The sequence below is a fragment of the Notolepis coatsorum genome, assembly GCF_963971535.1.
Source record: "Notolepis coatsorum genome assembly, chromosome: 6".
Lineage (NCBI taxonomy): Eukaryota > Metazoa > Chordata > Actinopteri > Aulopiformes > Paralepididae > Notolepis > Notolepis coatsorum.
Genome location: NC_140170.1, coordinates 56,042,716 through 56,055,508, shown reverse-complemented (window position 1 = coordinate 56,055,508; position 12,793 = coordinate 56,042,716).

Genomic DNA, 12,793 nt, shown 5'->3' with positions numbered 1-12,793 from the left:
AATATACACGATGTCTCAATACCGATGGTAGGCCGAACTTGGCCTTACTCCCACACGTGGCGTCGCGGGGAGGCTTTACGTCTGTCACTCTATTGGAGGGTAAGAAACTGGACTAAAAAGGAAGTCCTACTTTAGTAGCGCAGTATATATACGCACTATGAACAAATAGTACCGTTAGTGGTGCGGTAGCCAGATTCCTACGCGGAACTAGGACTTGTTCGTACATGTTGAGCGGTACGTTTGAACTGGGTCTGGGGGGTATGGCAGCCTGGCACCAAGGTCTCGACCAATAGTAGAATGGAGACTATTATGGGATGTTCAGTAGGCTAGAATGGATATTCAATGCATATTGTACAAGGAATATACAAGGGATATCAGGGAATATTAGAGAATATACAAATACAATTAAATATATATATATAAATAAATATATATATTCGGTTTAATCTGGCCCTTCACAACAGCCACCCCCTGATTGGTCCCAGACCTAATCAGTTAAGCAGAGACAGATTAATCGCGTTGTCTATTTACACATAAGGGTTTGCTGTAGGGGTCAGTCAACTTCACAAAGTCATAGGGTTATAGGGTCATGGTCATCATCGATTGTGTCTGGGAGTCGGGGCAGTTCTATGAGCCTCGCCACGGGACGGGTGTAAGTGCGACCCTGGACAAGCACTTCAGCTGCTCGGACCTTGCCGTCGGCACCGGTGATCACTTTGCTTACGCGGCCGGCCGGCCACATAGCTCTGGGAAGTGATTGATCAATAATCATGACGACTGTTCCTTCTGTCAAATTGTCTCTCTCCTTTACCCACTTCTGGCGGGTCTGTAGAGACGGTAGGTAGTGTAGTAGGAAACTGCTCCAAAACTTGTCGGCTAATACTTGGCTGTACCTCCACATTCGTCGGCCGTTCGCTTCTTCAGGCCGGTACATTGTCTGGGGTAACGTGGGATCTAGCCGCCCCATCAGGAGTGTGTTGGGGGTAACTGGGTCGATATCCGCACACATCGCTGGAGACGTAGCCGAGGGGCTTAGAGTTCAATACTCCCTCAATCTCCGTGAGGACTGTCATTAGGACTTCTTCCGCCACAGTCTGGGCCCCAAGTACTGCGTACAGGGCTGTCTTTATGGAACGCACTTCCCGTTCCCAAGTACCACCAAAGTGGGGTGCGTTTGGGGGGTTGAATTGGAAGTCAATCTGTGCTGGAGCGAGGTGGGTCTTAAGTTCTGGGCCCATAGCTTGGAAGCTCTCTCTCAGCTCTCTTTCGCCGCCTTTGAAGTTTGTCCCATGATCGGACAATAGTGTAGACGGTCTTCCTTTCCGTGATGTGAATCTACGGAAGGCCATAAGGAATGAGTCTGTGCTCATGGTCGGGAGAAGCTCGATGTGTATCGCTCTGGTGGTCATGCATTTGAATACAATACCCCACCGCTTCTCGGTTCCTCTTCCTTTCTTTATGTGCAGCGGGCCAAAGCAGTCCATACCCGTTGAGTGGAATGGCTTGTCACCGATTCGGAGGCGACATGGAGGAAGGTCAGCCATCCTTGGTATGCTGGGCTGCGCGCGCCACTTGCGGCAGTCTAGACATGTTCGCTGGAAGCGTCGTACCGCCTCTCTTCCTTGTAGGATCCAGTAACGACGTCTGATCTCCGCGAAGACTCTTTCTGCTCCTGCGTGATGTACATCCTCATCGTATTTCTTTATAATCAGCTCTGTGACCTTGTGTCGGCTGTTCAATACGATCGGGTATTTAATGTCATCCGGTAGATTGGGGGCTCTGCGTAGGCGACCACCCACTCTGATGAGGGTATGAGCGTCGCTCTCGGGGGCCAGATGAATTAATCTGCTGTCGGATGGGACGGGCTTTCCTCCCTGTAGACAGGCCAATTCATCGGGGAACGAGTCTCTCTGGGCTCGCTGCAGTAGAAGCAATTCTGCTTCCTCGTAGTTAGCTGCTGACATTTCAGCGGGGGACTTACACTCCGGGTGGTGCCGCAGGAATGTCCTTTGTTGTGCACTCTCTATGGTAGTGCAATCATCTATGTTGGGGTCTGCGGAGATAACAGTGCTCAATCCACAGAACACAGGCTTCTTATTCTCAGCCTCCTCCTGACTGGCTTCCCTCGGGATAGGCGTGGGCCACTCTCCTTCCGGGAGCTTTAGGAATGCTGGGCCGTCACTGTAGACATTGCGACGGGTGAGGTCATCTAGGGGCATTCCCCGGGTGATGACGTCAGCTGGGTTCTGTTTTGTATCAACGTAGCGCCACTCTGTTTCTCCGGTTAACTCTTCGGTTAAGTCTTGAATCTCGGTGACTCTGACTCCCACGAAGACTTTGTACTTGCATGAGTCCGATTTGATCCAGGCGAGTACTGTCGTGGAATCTGACCACAGGATTGTTCTAGACACCGGTATGGTGAGCTCACGTTGGATGAGCGTGGCTAGGTGCGCTCCGGCTAGGGCTGCGCAGAGCTCTAGGCGTGGGATAGATTGTTGCTTGCGTGGGGCTATTCTCGAGCGGGCGAGGACAAATGCTGTGTAGATCTCTCCCCCCTCTTCTTGGGCCCGCAAGTAGGCTACTGATCCGTATGCGACCTCTGAGGCGTCACTGAAGACGTGTAAGTCCATTTTACATGTCTCTGGCCTCACCGTGGGTGGGAAGTAGCTTCGGCGCATATTAACGCCTGGGAGTGAGTGGAGCTCCATCTCCCACTCTCTCCAGGTGGATGCAAGGTGTGCGGGAATGGGGTCGTCCCAGCCCTGGTCCTTGTCCCACAATGCTCGTACAATCATTTTTGCCCTGGTGGTGTACGGTAGAATACATCCTAGCGGGTCATATTGTCGGGCGAGTGTTGTGTACACACTCCGTCTGGTGGTCGGCGCCGCCGCCGGCCTTCCCTGCTCCGTAGTCAGGGGCTTGTGTCTGTAGTGAAGCGAATCTGTTTTGAATCGCCACACCAATCCCAGGGTCATCTCCTGGGCTTCTCCCGGGATTGTAGCCATCCAGGTCTCGCTGCTGGCTGCCTTGTCCTCGGAGGAGAGGCTGCGCAGTACTTGCGGATCGCTGCTGGCCCACTGCCTGAGATCAAAGCCGCCTTTGATCAATGAGGCGCGGAGTTTAATCAGGAGAGCCTCGGCTTCTTCCTGGGTTGAAAGGCTTTGTAGACAGTTGTCTACGTAGAAGCTGTTCTTTACGCTGTGTCGGACCTCTTCGTCCGCTGCTGGGTCCTCTGCTACATGTTTCTGTAGTGCAAATGTAGCACAGCAGGGGCTACACGTCGTTCCGAAGGGGAGGACTTCCCATTGGTAGATGGCTGGGTGCTCATCTCCTGGCTTCTCTCTCCATAGGAACCGTAACAGGGGCTTGTCCTCCTCTACTAATCTCACCTGCAGGAACATTCCTTTAATGTCCCCGCTGATGGCCACCTTTTCCTGGCGGAAGCGGAGTAGAACGCCGAGTAGGGAGGGGCCGAGTGTGGGACCGGGCAGTAACTCTTTATTCAGATTTTGGGATCCGATCTGGTAGCTGCAGTTAAATACTATGCGGTCTTTACCGTTGTGATGGACCTTGTGGTGAGGCACGTACCACGATTCAGTGGTCTGGTCAGCCTCTTTAATGTCCATCTTTGTGACGTGTCCCGCTGTGATGAGCTTCTCAATCTCAGCGCGGTATACACTCTCTTGGGCGGGGTTCTTGGCTAAGCGCCGCTCCGTGTTCAGCAGGTACCGTTCTGTGGCGACTGTCTTGGCGTATCTCAACACGCCGTTGACCGGGACTCTCTTGGTCCCTGTCTCGAGGAGGTGAATGGCGTAAATGTCATCTTTAGAGCGAATGTCTTTCTTTCCGTTCTTAAAGGGCATTTGTTCCAAGGTCCATAGCCGCTCTACGTGTTGCAGGAGTGCGGTTTCTCCCTCTGTGACTCGGGAGTGGAGACATCTAGTGGCTGTACTTCGGTTGAGAGATTTGGCGAGCGGGCCTTGGAGAGTCCATCCCAAACGGGTCTCGACTGCTGCAGGACAGCCTCGGGGTCCGGTATGAACCCGGTCTATCGGGACAATGAGGTCTGCATGGTCGGAGCCTATCAACAGGGTCGGCATAGCATTGTCTATGAGCGGGATCGGTAACTTGCGCAGATGTGCATATTTCTCCATCAGCTTGGCGACGGGGTATGTGTACCGCGACAGTCCTATTTCTTGGCTGGTGAAAGCGTCTGTAATCTGGTACCGTCGCTCAGGCTGGCCGCTTGCTGCGATAGAGAATGAGACATTCTCGCCCTTTATCGTCTTCAAATCTCGTCTTATTGTCCGAATTGTCATTTGGGTTTCGCTTCCCCGCAGCCCTAGCTGGGCCGCAGCGGAGGCGAGCAGAAGGGTCTTCTCTGACCCGTCATCGAGGACGGCGTAAGTGTCCAGGACTTTATTCTGGTAGCTTAGTGTCACACGCACTACTTTTAGGAGTACTCGGGCTCCACTGCTGCTGGCGGGATCGATGTACATGACGCTCGCTTTGCTGCTGGATGGTGCGGGTGAAGGGCGCCGTCTGTTACTGTCGTGAAGTATGGCCAGATGGGCTCCATCGCACTTGGTGCACCTTTTCTTTAAGCGGCATTCGGCTGCCATGTGTGAGCGCGCACAGCGAAAACAGCGCTTGTTGGACTTTATCCATTGACTTGCTTCCTCCGCGTTCAGCTTGGGGAAGGAGTCACATTGCGCTAGCCAGTGTTCTTTCTCACAGTAGGGGCACACTATCTTCCACTTCTCCGTTCTGGATGGGGGTACTGTGGCTCCTGCTGCTCGGTACTGACTCCGATTGGTGCATCACAGTCACCGATCTTCTTCCATCATTTAGTCGTCTGGTTCCTTCTCTGGAGCCAGGGGTGCTCCGTCCGAATGTATCTAGCCGTAGGCTGCTGACTTCTCTCGCCAGGAAGTCGGCTAGATCGAGGAGGTTCGGTGCGGGGCCATTCGGGTCTCGGTGGTCTCTCTGCCGCCTAAAACGCTCCTGTCGAGCGGGCGGCAGCTTCTCCAAGATCCTTTCCACATTTGAGTTGGCGTAAAGTTCATGCCTCCCCTTCTCTCTCTGCGCTCCCAACATCCCTACCAGGGACTGCACTCTGATGGACAGGTCGTCCAGTGCTCGATTGTCTATTGCTGGGGGTAAGCGGTCGATGTGTCGGATCTCCTGGATCACGTAATCCCATATGCGCCCATACCTCTGGTCCAATGTTACCAGCGCTGCTGTGTATGGGGTGGTGGAAGTCGCGTAGGCGAGCGCTATATTATGTGCGCGGGGTACCTTTAAGTGCTTCAGTAGGATGGCGTATTTATGGCGTTCATCCAATACATCCACCAACATGGTCTCCAGACACATGCGGAGTTCTGTATACTGGGCCCGGTTCTCTTGGGTGAAGTCGGGTACCATAGGCGTGCCAATGTATGACGCTGACTGTGGATACATCGGCGAGCGTTGGGGGAGAGGCCTCCTAGGCGAGTCTCCTCCCGCTCCTTGGTATGGGCTGGTACCGGCAGTGTACCATGGCCCGCTTGTCCAGGTGCTGTTCCTCGGTGCGGGTCGTGCGTCGTGCTCACCCGTGTATAGAGTCGGGGGTCTGTAGCGCAGCTCCGCGGGAGTATAGCCTGGGCTGTACCGGACCTCCTGGTCCGGTAGAGTACTGTGCTGTCGTCGGGCGTGGTTCTCCTCCTCTTCCTCTTCGTCTTCAGTTAGGTCATCCAGTGCTTGTAGTCTCTGGTTTAGCCTCTCCACAGGATATGCTGCTCCTTCCCGGTTGCTAGGTCTCGCTTGGACCGGTGGGGGGAGGTGGTCTGTGGGGGGTATAGACCTCGTCTGTTGGTCAAGTTCAGGGTTGTTTACTCGGCTAGGGGATGCCGCCCTGGAGGTGTGTCTAGACGAGTTCCTGGAGCCTGGCGGAGGGAGAGGGTGTTGTCCGTCTGATCAGCTGTTCTATTAGTTGCGCTTGCTGTCTGTCGCGCTCTGCGTCCCGTAGAGCACCAGCAGCTGCTCGCTGGCTGTCTGCTCGGTCTCGGGCCACATTCTCTTCCCTCTGAATGCGTCTTATTTCTAGACGTATATGCTCTTCTTCGCTCCGCTGCTGGATCTGCAGTCGGTCGCGTTCAGCAGCGGCGTTCAGGCTGATGAGGAAGGCCTGCTGTAGGGTCCTCTCTGCCTCGCTGGGGGAAGGCGGTTGTATAGGGGAGCCTTCCCTCGGGGTACTCCTTGCGGAGCCTTGGAGCTCTATCTCCACGGTGCTCTCCCCGTCTTCTTCCGTGCCGAGTTCTCTCTCGGTAGCGTTGTATTCCTCCCGGGACTCATCGGGGACTACTTCTTCAGTACTGGCGGGGTGTGAAGTCATGTCTGGTTCCCACTGGTCCCCACCGTGAACTTGGTCAGTTACATTAGAACCCGTAGGGGCCTCTATGGTCGGGGTAGTCTGGGCGTTGGGGTTAGACATACTTTTACTTTCTAGTTTTACCGCGTTTACTGTTAGTAGAAGACTAGGTTGTTGACTGACAGCGTAAGCCTCTAAGTACTGAGGGAGCCGTCGTTCGCGCTGCGGGCGTTGGTTAGGAGGATCGTTTCGTGGAGTGTTCATCATAGGCCATTTCAATATTAATAACACTATATTAATATTACACTAATTACCATCCGGCTCGAAGGACCAATTGTAACTGAGGGGTACAATTCCCTGACTGTATTGTTAGATATGATACTTACTACCACTACCTCTTGTACTTTAGACTCTGGCCACCCAGTACTAGGCATAAATAATTATGGTAAACACTCCCACGTAGATGAAACGATCCAACACAAATGTACCAAGTCGAAAGTCTGCGTTTAATAATAATTAATACATAGCAAAAGGTATGTAGAGCAATCACTTAATTACATTTATGATTTGAAATAGGATGCACTTTTATGGCAAATGAGTATTCGTTGGTATATCAATAGAGAACGTCCAATCTCTGGTGGCGCAGGCGGTAAATATACAACCTGGAATATTTAAGGAATAATAGCAATGATACTTTAATGATTATAGAACTGGATACACTAGGGGGGAATTCCGGTCGCTTGTAAGACAACTGGAGAAGGGGGGGGGGTAGAGTCTGGCTGTATCCGTCTGGCCGAGGGTATCCTGGGAGAACCCACGGTTGTGCGGCTCGGTGCCTCAGCGATCCTCGATCCACAGATGAAAGCAGTTGGACTCTCTGTGGGCCGGCTTCCTCCGGTCCACGATGGAGAGACGTGAAGCGACCTCGTCGTGTAGAGCGTCTCCTCACCTGTCGTCCTCTCCGGGGGGGGGTTTCCAACACACGGCAGTGTTGGTCTTTATCCATAGAATAATCACTGTATACAAAGCATAATCCGTGCCTGGGAAGGCGGGCTGTCGTCGGTAGAATAATCCGGTATGCAGGTCCACTCGCTCGTCGGCTCTGGGGCTCCTCGGGTGCAGCCTCACATGGGGTCGGCCACCCTGGATAAGCAGCCAGTTCTCTGCCCGAAACGATGGGGTACTGACTACGATAGTATTCTCACCGCACGAAGCACTACATATGAATAGACTATTATTAGCTTAATAGACTACGTCCAACTCGACGATATAGTGCCAAATATGACTATTCAAATATTAATATACACGATGTCTCAATACCGATGGTAGGCCGAACTTGGCCTTACTCCCACACGTGGCGTCGCAGGGAGGCTTTACGTCTGTCACTCTATTGGAGGGTAAGAAACTGGACTAAAAAGGAAGTCCTACTTTAGTAGCGCAGTATATATACGCACTATGAACAAATAGTACCGTTAGTGGTGCGGTAGCCAGATTCCTACGCGGAACTAGGACTTGTTCGTACATGTTGAGCGGTACGTTTGAACTGGGTCTGGGGGGTATGGCAGCCTGGCACCAAGGTCTCGACCAATAGTAGAATGGAGACTATTATGGGATGTTCAGTAGGCTAGAATGGATATTCAATGCATATTGTACAAGGAATATACAAGGGATATCAGGGAATATTAGAGAATATACAAATACAATTAAATATATATATATAAATAAATATATATATTCGGTTTAATCTGGCCCTTCACAACAGTACTGTTACATCCAGACATTTATGACATACAAGATATACAAATATACAGTACTGTTTATTTACAGACAGAGTTTCTAAAAGAGAATAAAATTATATACATTATACGGACCAAGCCTATAACGTGCCGGAAGAAGCATAATATATATATATATATATATATATATATATATATATATATATATATATATATATATATATATATATATATATAGACCATAGTCTTTATATATGAATGAATTAATGAATGAATGATGAATGAATGAATGAATGAATGAATGAATGAATGAATGAATGAATGAATGAATGAATGAATGAATGAAAACTTTATTTAACAGATTGCAGAATGGGTACAATACAGTACGGCTCAATACACACAATTGTTAAGGGGATGCAGACCAGAGAAAGACGTTTGTCTTGTTTATATCAGGGTCCCCCATTTTCAATTCATAACGACATTTATGACATACACAACATACATGACATTTATGGCATAGGGACATACAGGTATTTATTTAGTAGTAGTACTGATACATTTGTGACATAAACAGTATTCAAATATACAGTACTGTTACCCATAGATCCTGACAGAGTATATACATATGATGGGGAGGGGACTGTACATTAGGAGGGTGTGGGTGGGTGGGAGAGAAATATACATACGGTGGGGTGGAGACTGTACATTTGGAGGGGGGGGGGGGGTGGGTGGGAGAGAAATATACATACGGCGGGGAGAGAATATATACATGCGGTGGGGAGGAGACTGTCTATTAGGAGGTGGTGGGGGGTTTGGGCATTTACGGTGGCCAGTTTCGAAGGTGCTCTTTAAGAGCGGTTTTGAATGTGGGTATGGATTCACATTCCTTTACAGCTTTGGGTAGGGCGTTCCACAATGATGTGGCATAATTGCTGAACGTGTTTAGTCCCTTGTTTGAGCCGAATCTGGGTTTAACATGATTTGTTGAGCTTCCTCTGGTGTAGTGGTTGTGGTATTCACTGACCGTTGGGAAGTATTTTGACATGTACATGGGTACCTTAGTCGTATAGTGTATCTTGTAGACTGTAAAGATTGTAGTCTACTATCAATAAGACACTTGGTTAGTTCTTTATGCTTGCTTCAGCCAGCTGTTTATTGTCTGAAGGTTGTACACAGGTGCACTAATTATATAGCCCTACCAGTAACCATAGTTACAGGTTCCATGATGTTATACTGCCACTTAGTGGTAGCAGCTATGATAGCACCTATCATTACATCCTCTTTCCAAACAGGTGAGCATAACCTTAGTCAAATAAATCACCTAGTGTCAACAATGTGTCAACCATACAATAATACATAACCTTCTCGATCACCAATATCACTAATTCAACTATCAACACTTCTCTTTCCAAACAGGTGAGCATAACCTTACTATTATTATTATACTATTATTAAAATAAACACCAACCACAATGTGTCCACCATACAAACCTTCTCCTTCAACACTATCAACAATTCAACAATGTTCTATGAGTCTCTCAGGTGGTTTCTTAGGTCTAGAAGACCTTCTCAATGTCTCAGCCATTGTGGAAGGTGAAGGCGGCGCAGTGTGTTGCATGTCTGCTGCATCACCACCGTGTTGTGATAGTTCAGATTCAGTGTCCCCGCTTGGTTTCTCTGTGTCCTCCTGAGTCTTCAACAGACTCCTCCTATTTCTCCTAAACACTTGTCCATTCTCAGTCTCTACAGCAAATGACCTGGGACCTACTTCCCTGAGGACTGTTGCTTTCCTGGTCCAGAAATCAGGACCCTCGATCCTCACAACATCGTTTTGCTGCAGGGGCTCCAGTCCCCTTGTTGTTTTGTCATAGTTCAGTTTCTGTCTGTGCTTGAGTCTCATCCTCTTGTCGGACAGTTCTTTGGTGTCCCTGCCCATGTCCTTTTCATCTGGAATGTGTGGAAGCGTGGTGCGCAGCTTGCGATGCATGAGGAGCTCAGCAGGAGATGCTCCACACTCCAGAGGTGTTGCCCTGTAGCTCAGCAAAGCCAGGCATGGGTCAGTGTTACTGTCTCTTGCCTTTTTAAACAGCCTCTTAACAATCTGGACCCCCTTTTCAGCCTGTCCATTAGCCTGTGGATACAAGGGGCTAGAGGTAATGTGTTTAAACCCATACCGCTCTGCAAAGTCTCTGAACTCCCCACAGTCATATTGTGGACCATTGTCACTGACTACACATTGTGGGATTCCATGCCTGGCGAAAAACCCTTTCATGTGTGTGATGACAGACTGTGCTGACGTGCTGGAAAGCTGCGCTACTTCTGGGTAATTCGAAAAATAATCAATCACCAGAATAAAGTCCTTGCCTTGTAGATGAAACAAATCAGTGCCCACCTTTTGCCACGGTGCAGTGGGAAGGTCTGCTACCAGCATTGGCTCTTTGGTTTGTTTGTAGTGATGTTTGAGACATGTTTCACACTTCTGTATCCTTTCCTCAATGTCCCTATTGATGCCTGGCCAATACACTGCTTCTCTTGCTCTCCTTTTGCATTTCTCCATGCCTAGATGCCCCTCATGAATACGACGAAGCATGTCCTGGCGCATGGACTGAGGAATGACGATTCTATTTTGTCTCAGTACCAGTCCATCAGCTACACACAGATCTGTACGCACTGGATAGAACTGTGAAAGAGACTCCCTTTGACCAACCATTTTGGATAAGGTGGACCACTTTCTGCAGCAGCGGGTCCTTTGCAGTCTCCTCCACAATGTGCTGTAACATGACATCCGAGGCGGGGAGCAATGCAGTCACCATGTTGACGTGTATTTTAACCTCAGCGGTTATAGCGCTGACTGGTGTATCACCACTTGGAGCCGGTGCCCTTGACAACGCATCCGCTAGCACAATGTATTTCCCTGGCGTGTAAATAAGATCAAAATCATAGCGCTGTAACGCCAACATCATGCGCTGAATTCTGGGGGACATATCATTGAGGTTCTTTTTTCTGATCGATATGAGTGGTTTGTGGTCAGTCTCTACTGTAAAGGTTGGCAATCCATACACATAAGTGTGAAACTTCCCACACCCAAACACTAAGCCTAAAGTATCTTTCTCAAGGTTCCATGATGTTATACTGCCACTTAGTGGTAGCAGCTATGATAGCACCTATCATTACATAGACCAGGCCCATTGCAAGTTGCTGTACTCTGTCGTCTACTCTAAGCCATCCTAGGTTGTCAAAGTGGGCAGGGGTGAGGTGGGTTCTGGGGGTAAGGTCAAGTAGTAGTCTGACCAGTTTGTTTTGTGATGTTTGTAATTGTGAGGTTTTGTCCGCTGCCCACCCACTCGCTCTGTTCCTTTAAGGTATTTCGGTTAATTAATTGCATTCTCCTCTCCACACGCTTCTTCCTGTAGATGCCGTTTGATTGGTGCTCTCCCAACCACACGCTTCTGGAGCAATGATCAATTTCATCCCGCAGCTGTCACAGCTTGTCATTAAGCAACCCTTGGCTTTAAATACCCTGATCTCCCTATTATTGATGTTGGATCGTTCTGAAATATTCCCTGCATCTGCCTGTTCCTTCCGTCGCTGCTTTCCCTGTTCTTTGCCTCCCAGGACTCTCGAGAAATATTCCGTTTTGAGAACCTGCTTCCCCGTTAAGAAGCGGTCGCCCTGTTTGATCCGCCCGCTTCACGCGCTGCGCTCTGGTGAGTTTTTGTAAACAGTCTTTTTGGATCAATCGTTTTTTGTGTGTGTTAAAGCACTGAAGAGATCCTGTTTTCGTTCAGACTGTTCTCACCTTTTTTGTCTGTTGGATTTTCACTTTTGGATTACCTAATTGTTTTCACTCTGGACACTGCTCACTGTGTGTTTCACACCGAAGATTCTGTCACTTGGATTTATTGTTTGGACAATTCACTTCACCAGTCACCTGTCAGTTTTCAATTGTGCACTGAGCTAACTCGGACTCTCTCTCTCCCTATCCGCCTCCACCCGGAGTATATGCTGGGAGGATCTGCAGAGCGGCTCAGACGTCACGGACAAATTCCACAACGTAACCCTCCGGGAGAAGCTGCAGAGCAGCAAGACATTCCTCACATGCCTGTTTCCCAGTTTGTTCTGTTCACCACCAAATTCATTCTTGTTACTCTGTAAATAAACACGCCCTTGATTTTGGCTAACTCTGAAACAACTCTCTCTGTGCCGTTTGCGTTTGGGGTCGGTGTCAAACCATAACATTACGATCCAACCCACATGACGACCCCAGCCGACACAGAGAGAGTCAGAACAACATTAGCAGGCCAGATTGAGTTAACCAAGGATCACAGCCAACAGCTAGACAGGGCTGCGGCTGCAGTACAGGAACTCCGAGAGCAGGTCCTGCCCATTCAGGGGTCCCTGGGCGCTCTGGCAAGCCAGCAGTCAAGTATTCTCCTCCACCTACACACGCTGAGTGACACCGTTAACGCCTTGCTTGTACCCCCACTTCCTTCAGGAACCTTGGCCGGAGCATCACCCGCAGCCCTGGCAGGCCCCGCGCTTCCCGATCCCGCACCTCGGGAGCCCCGTCTCTCTGAACCACGGCTGTTCGACGGCAACTTCGAGGATTGTGCCACATTCATCATGCAATGTGAGTTGGTTTTTCGTCATCAACCCAGTCGTTTCACTTCAAGGGGAGCCCAAGTGGCCTATATGACTAACTTGCTCT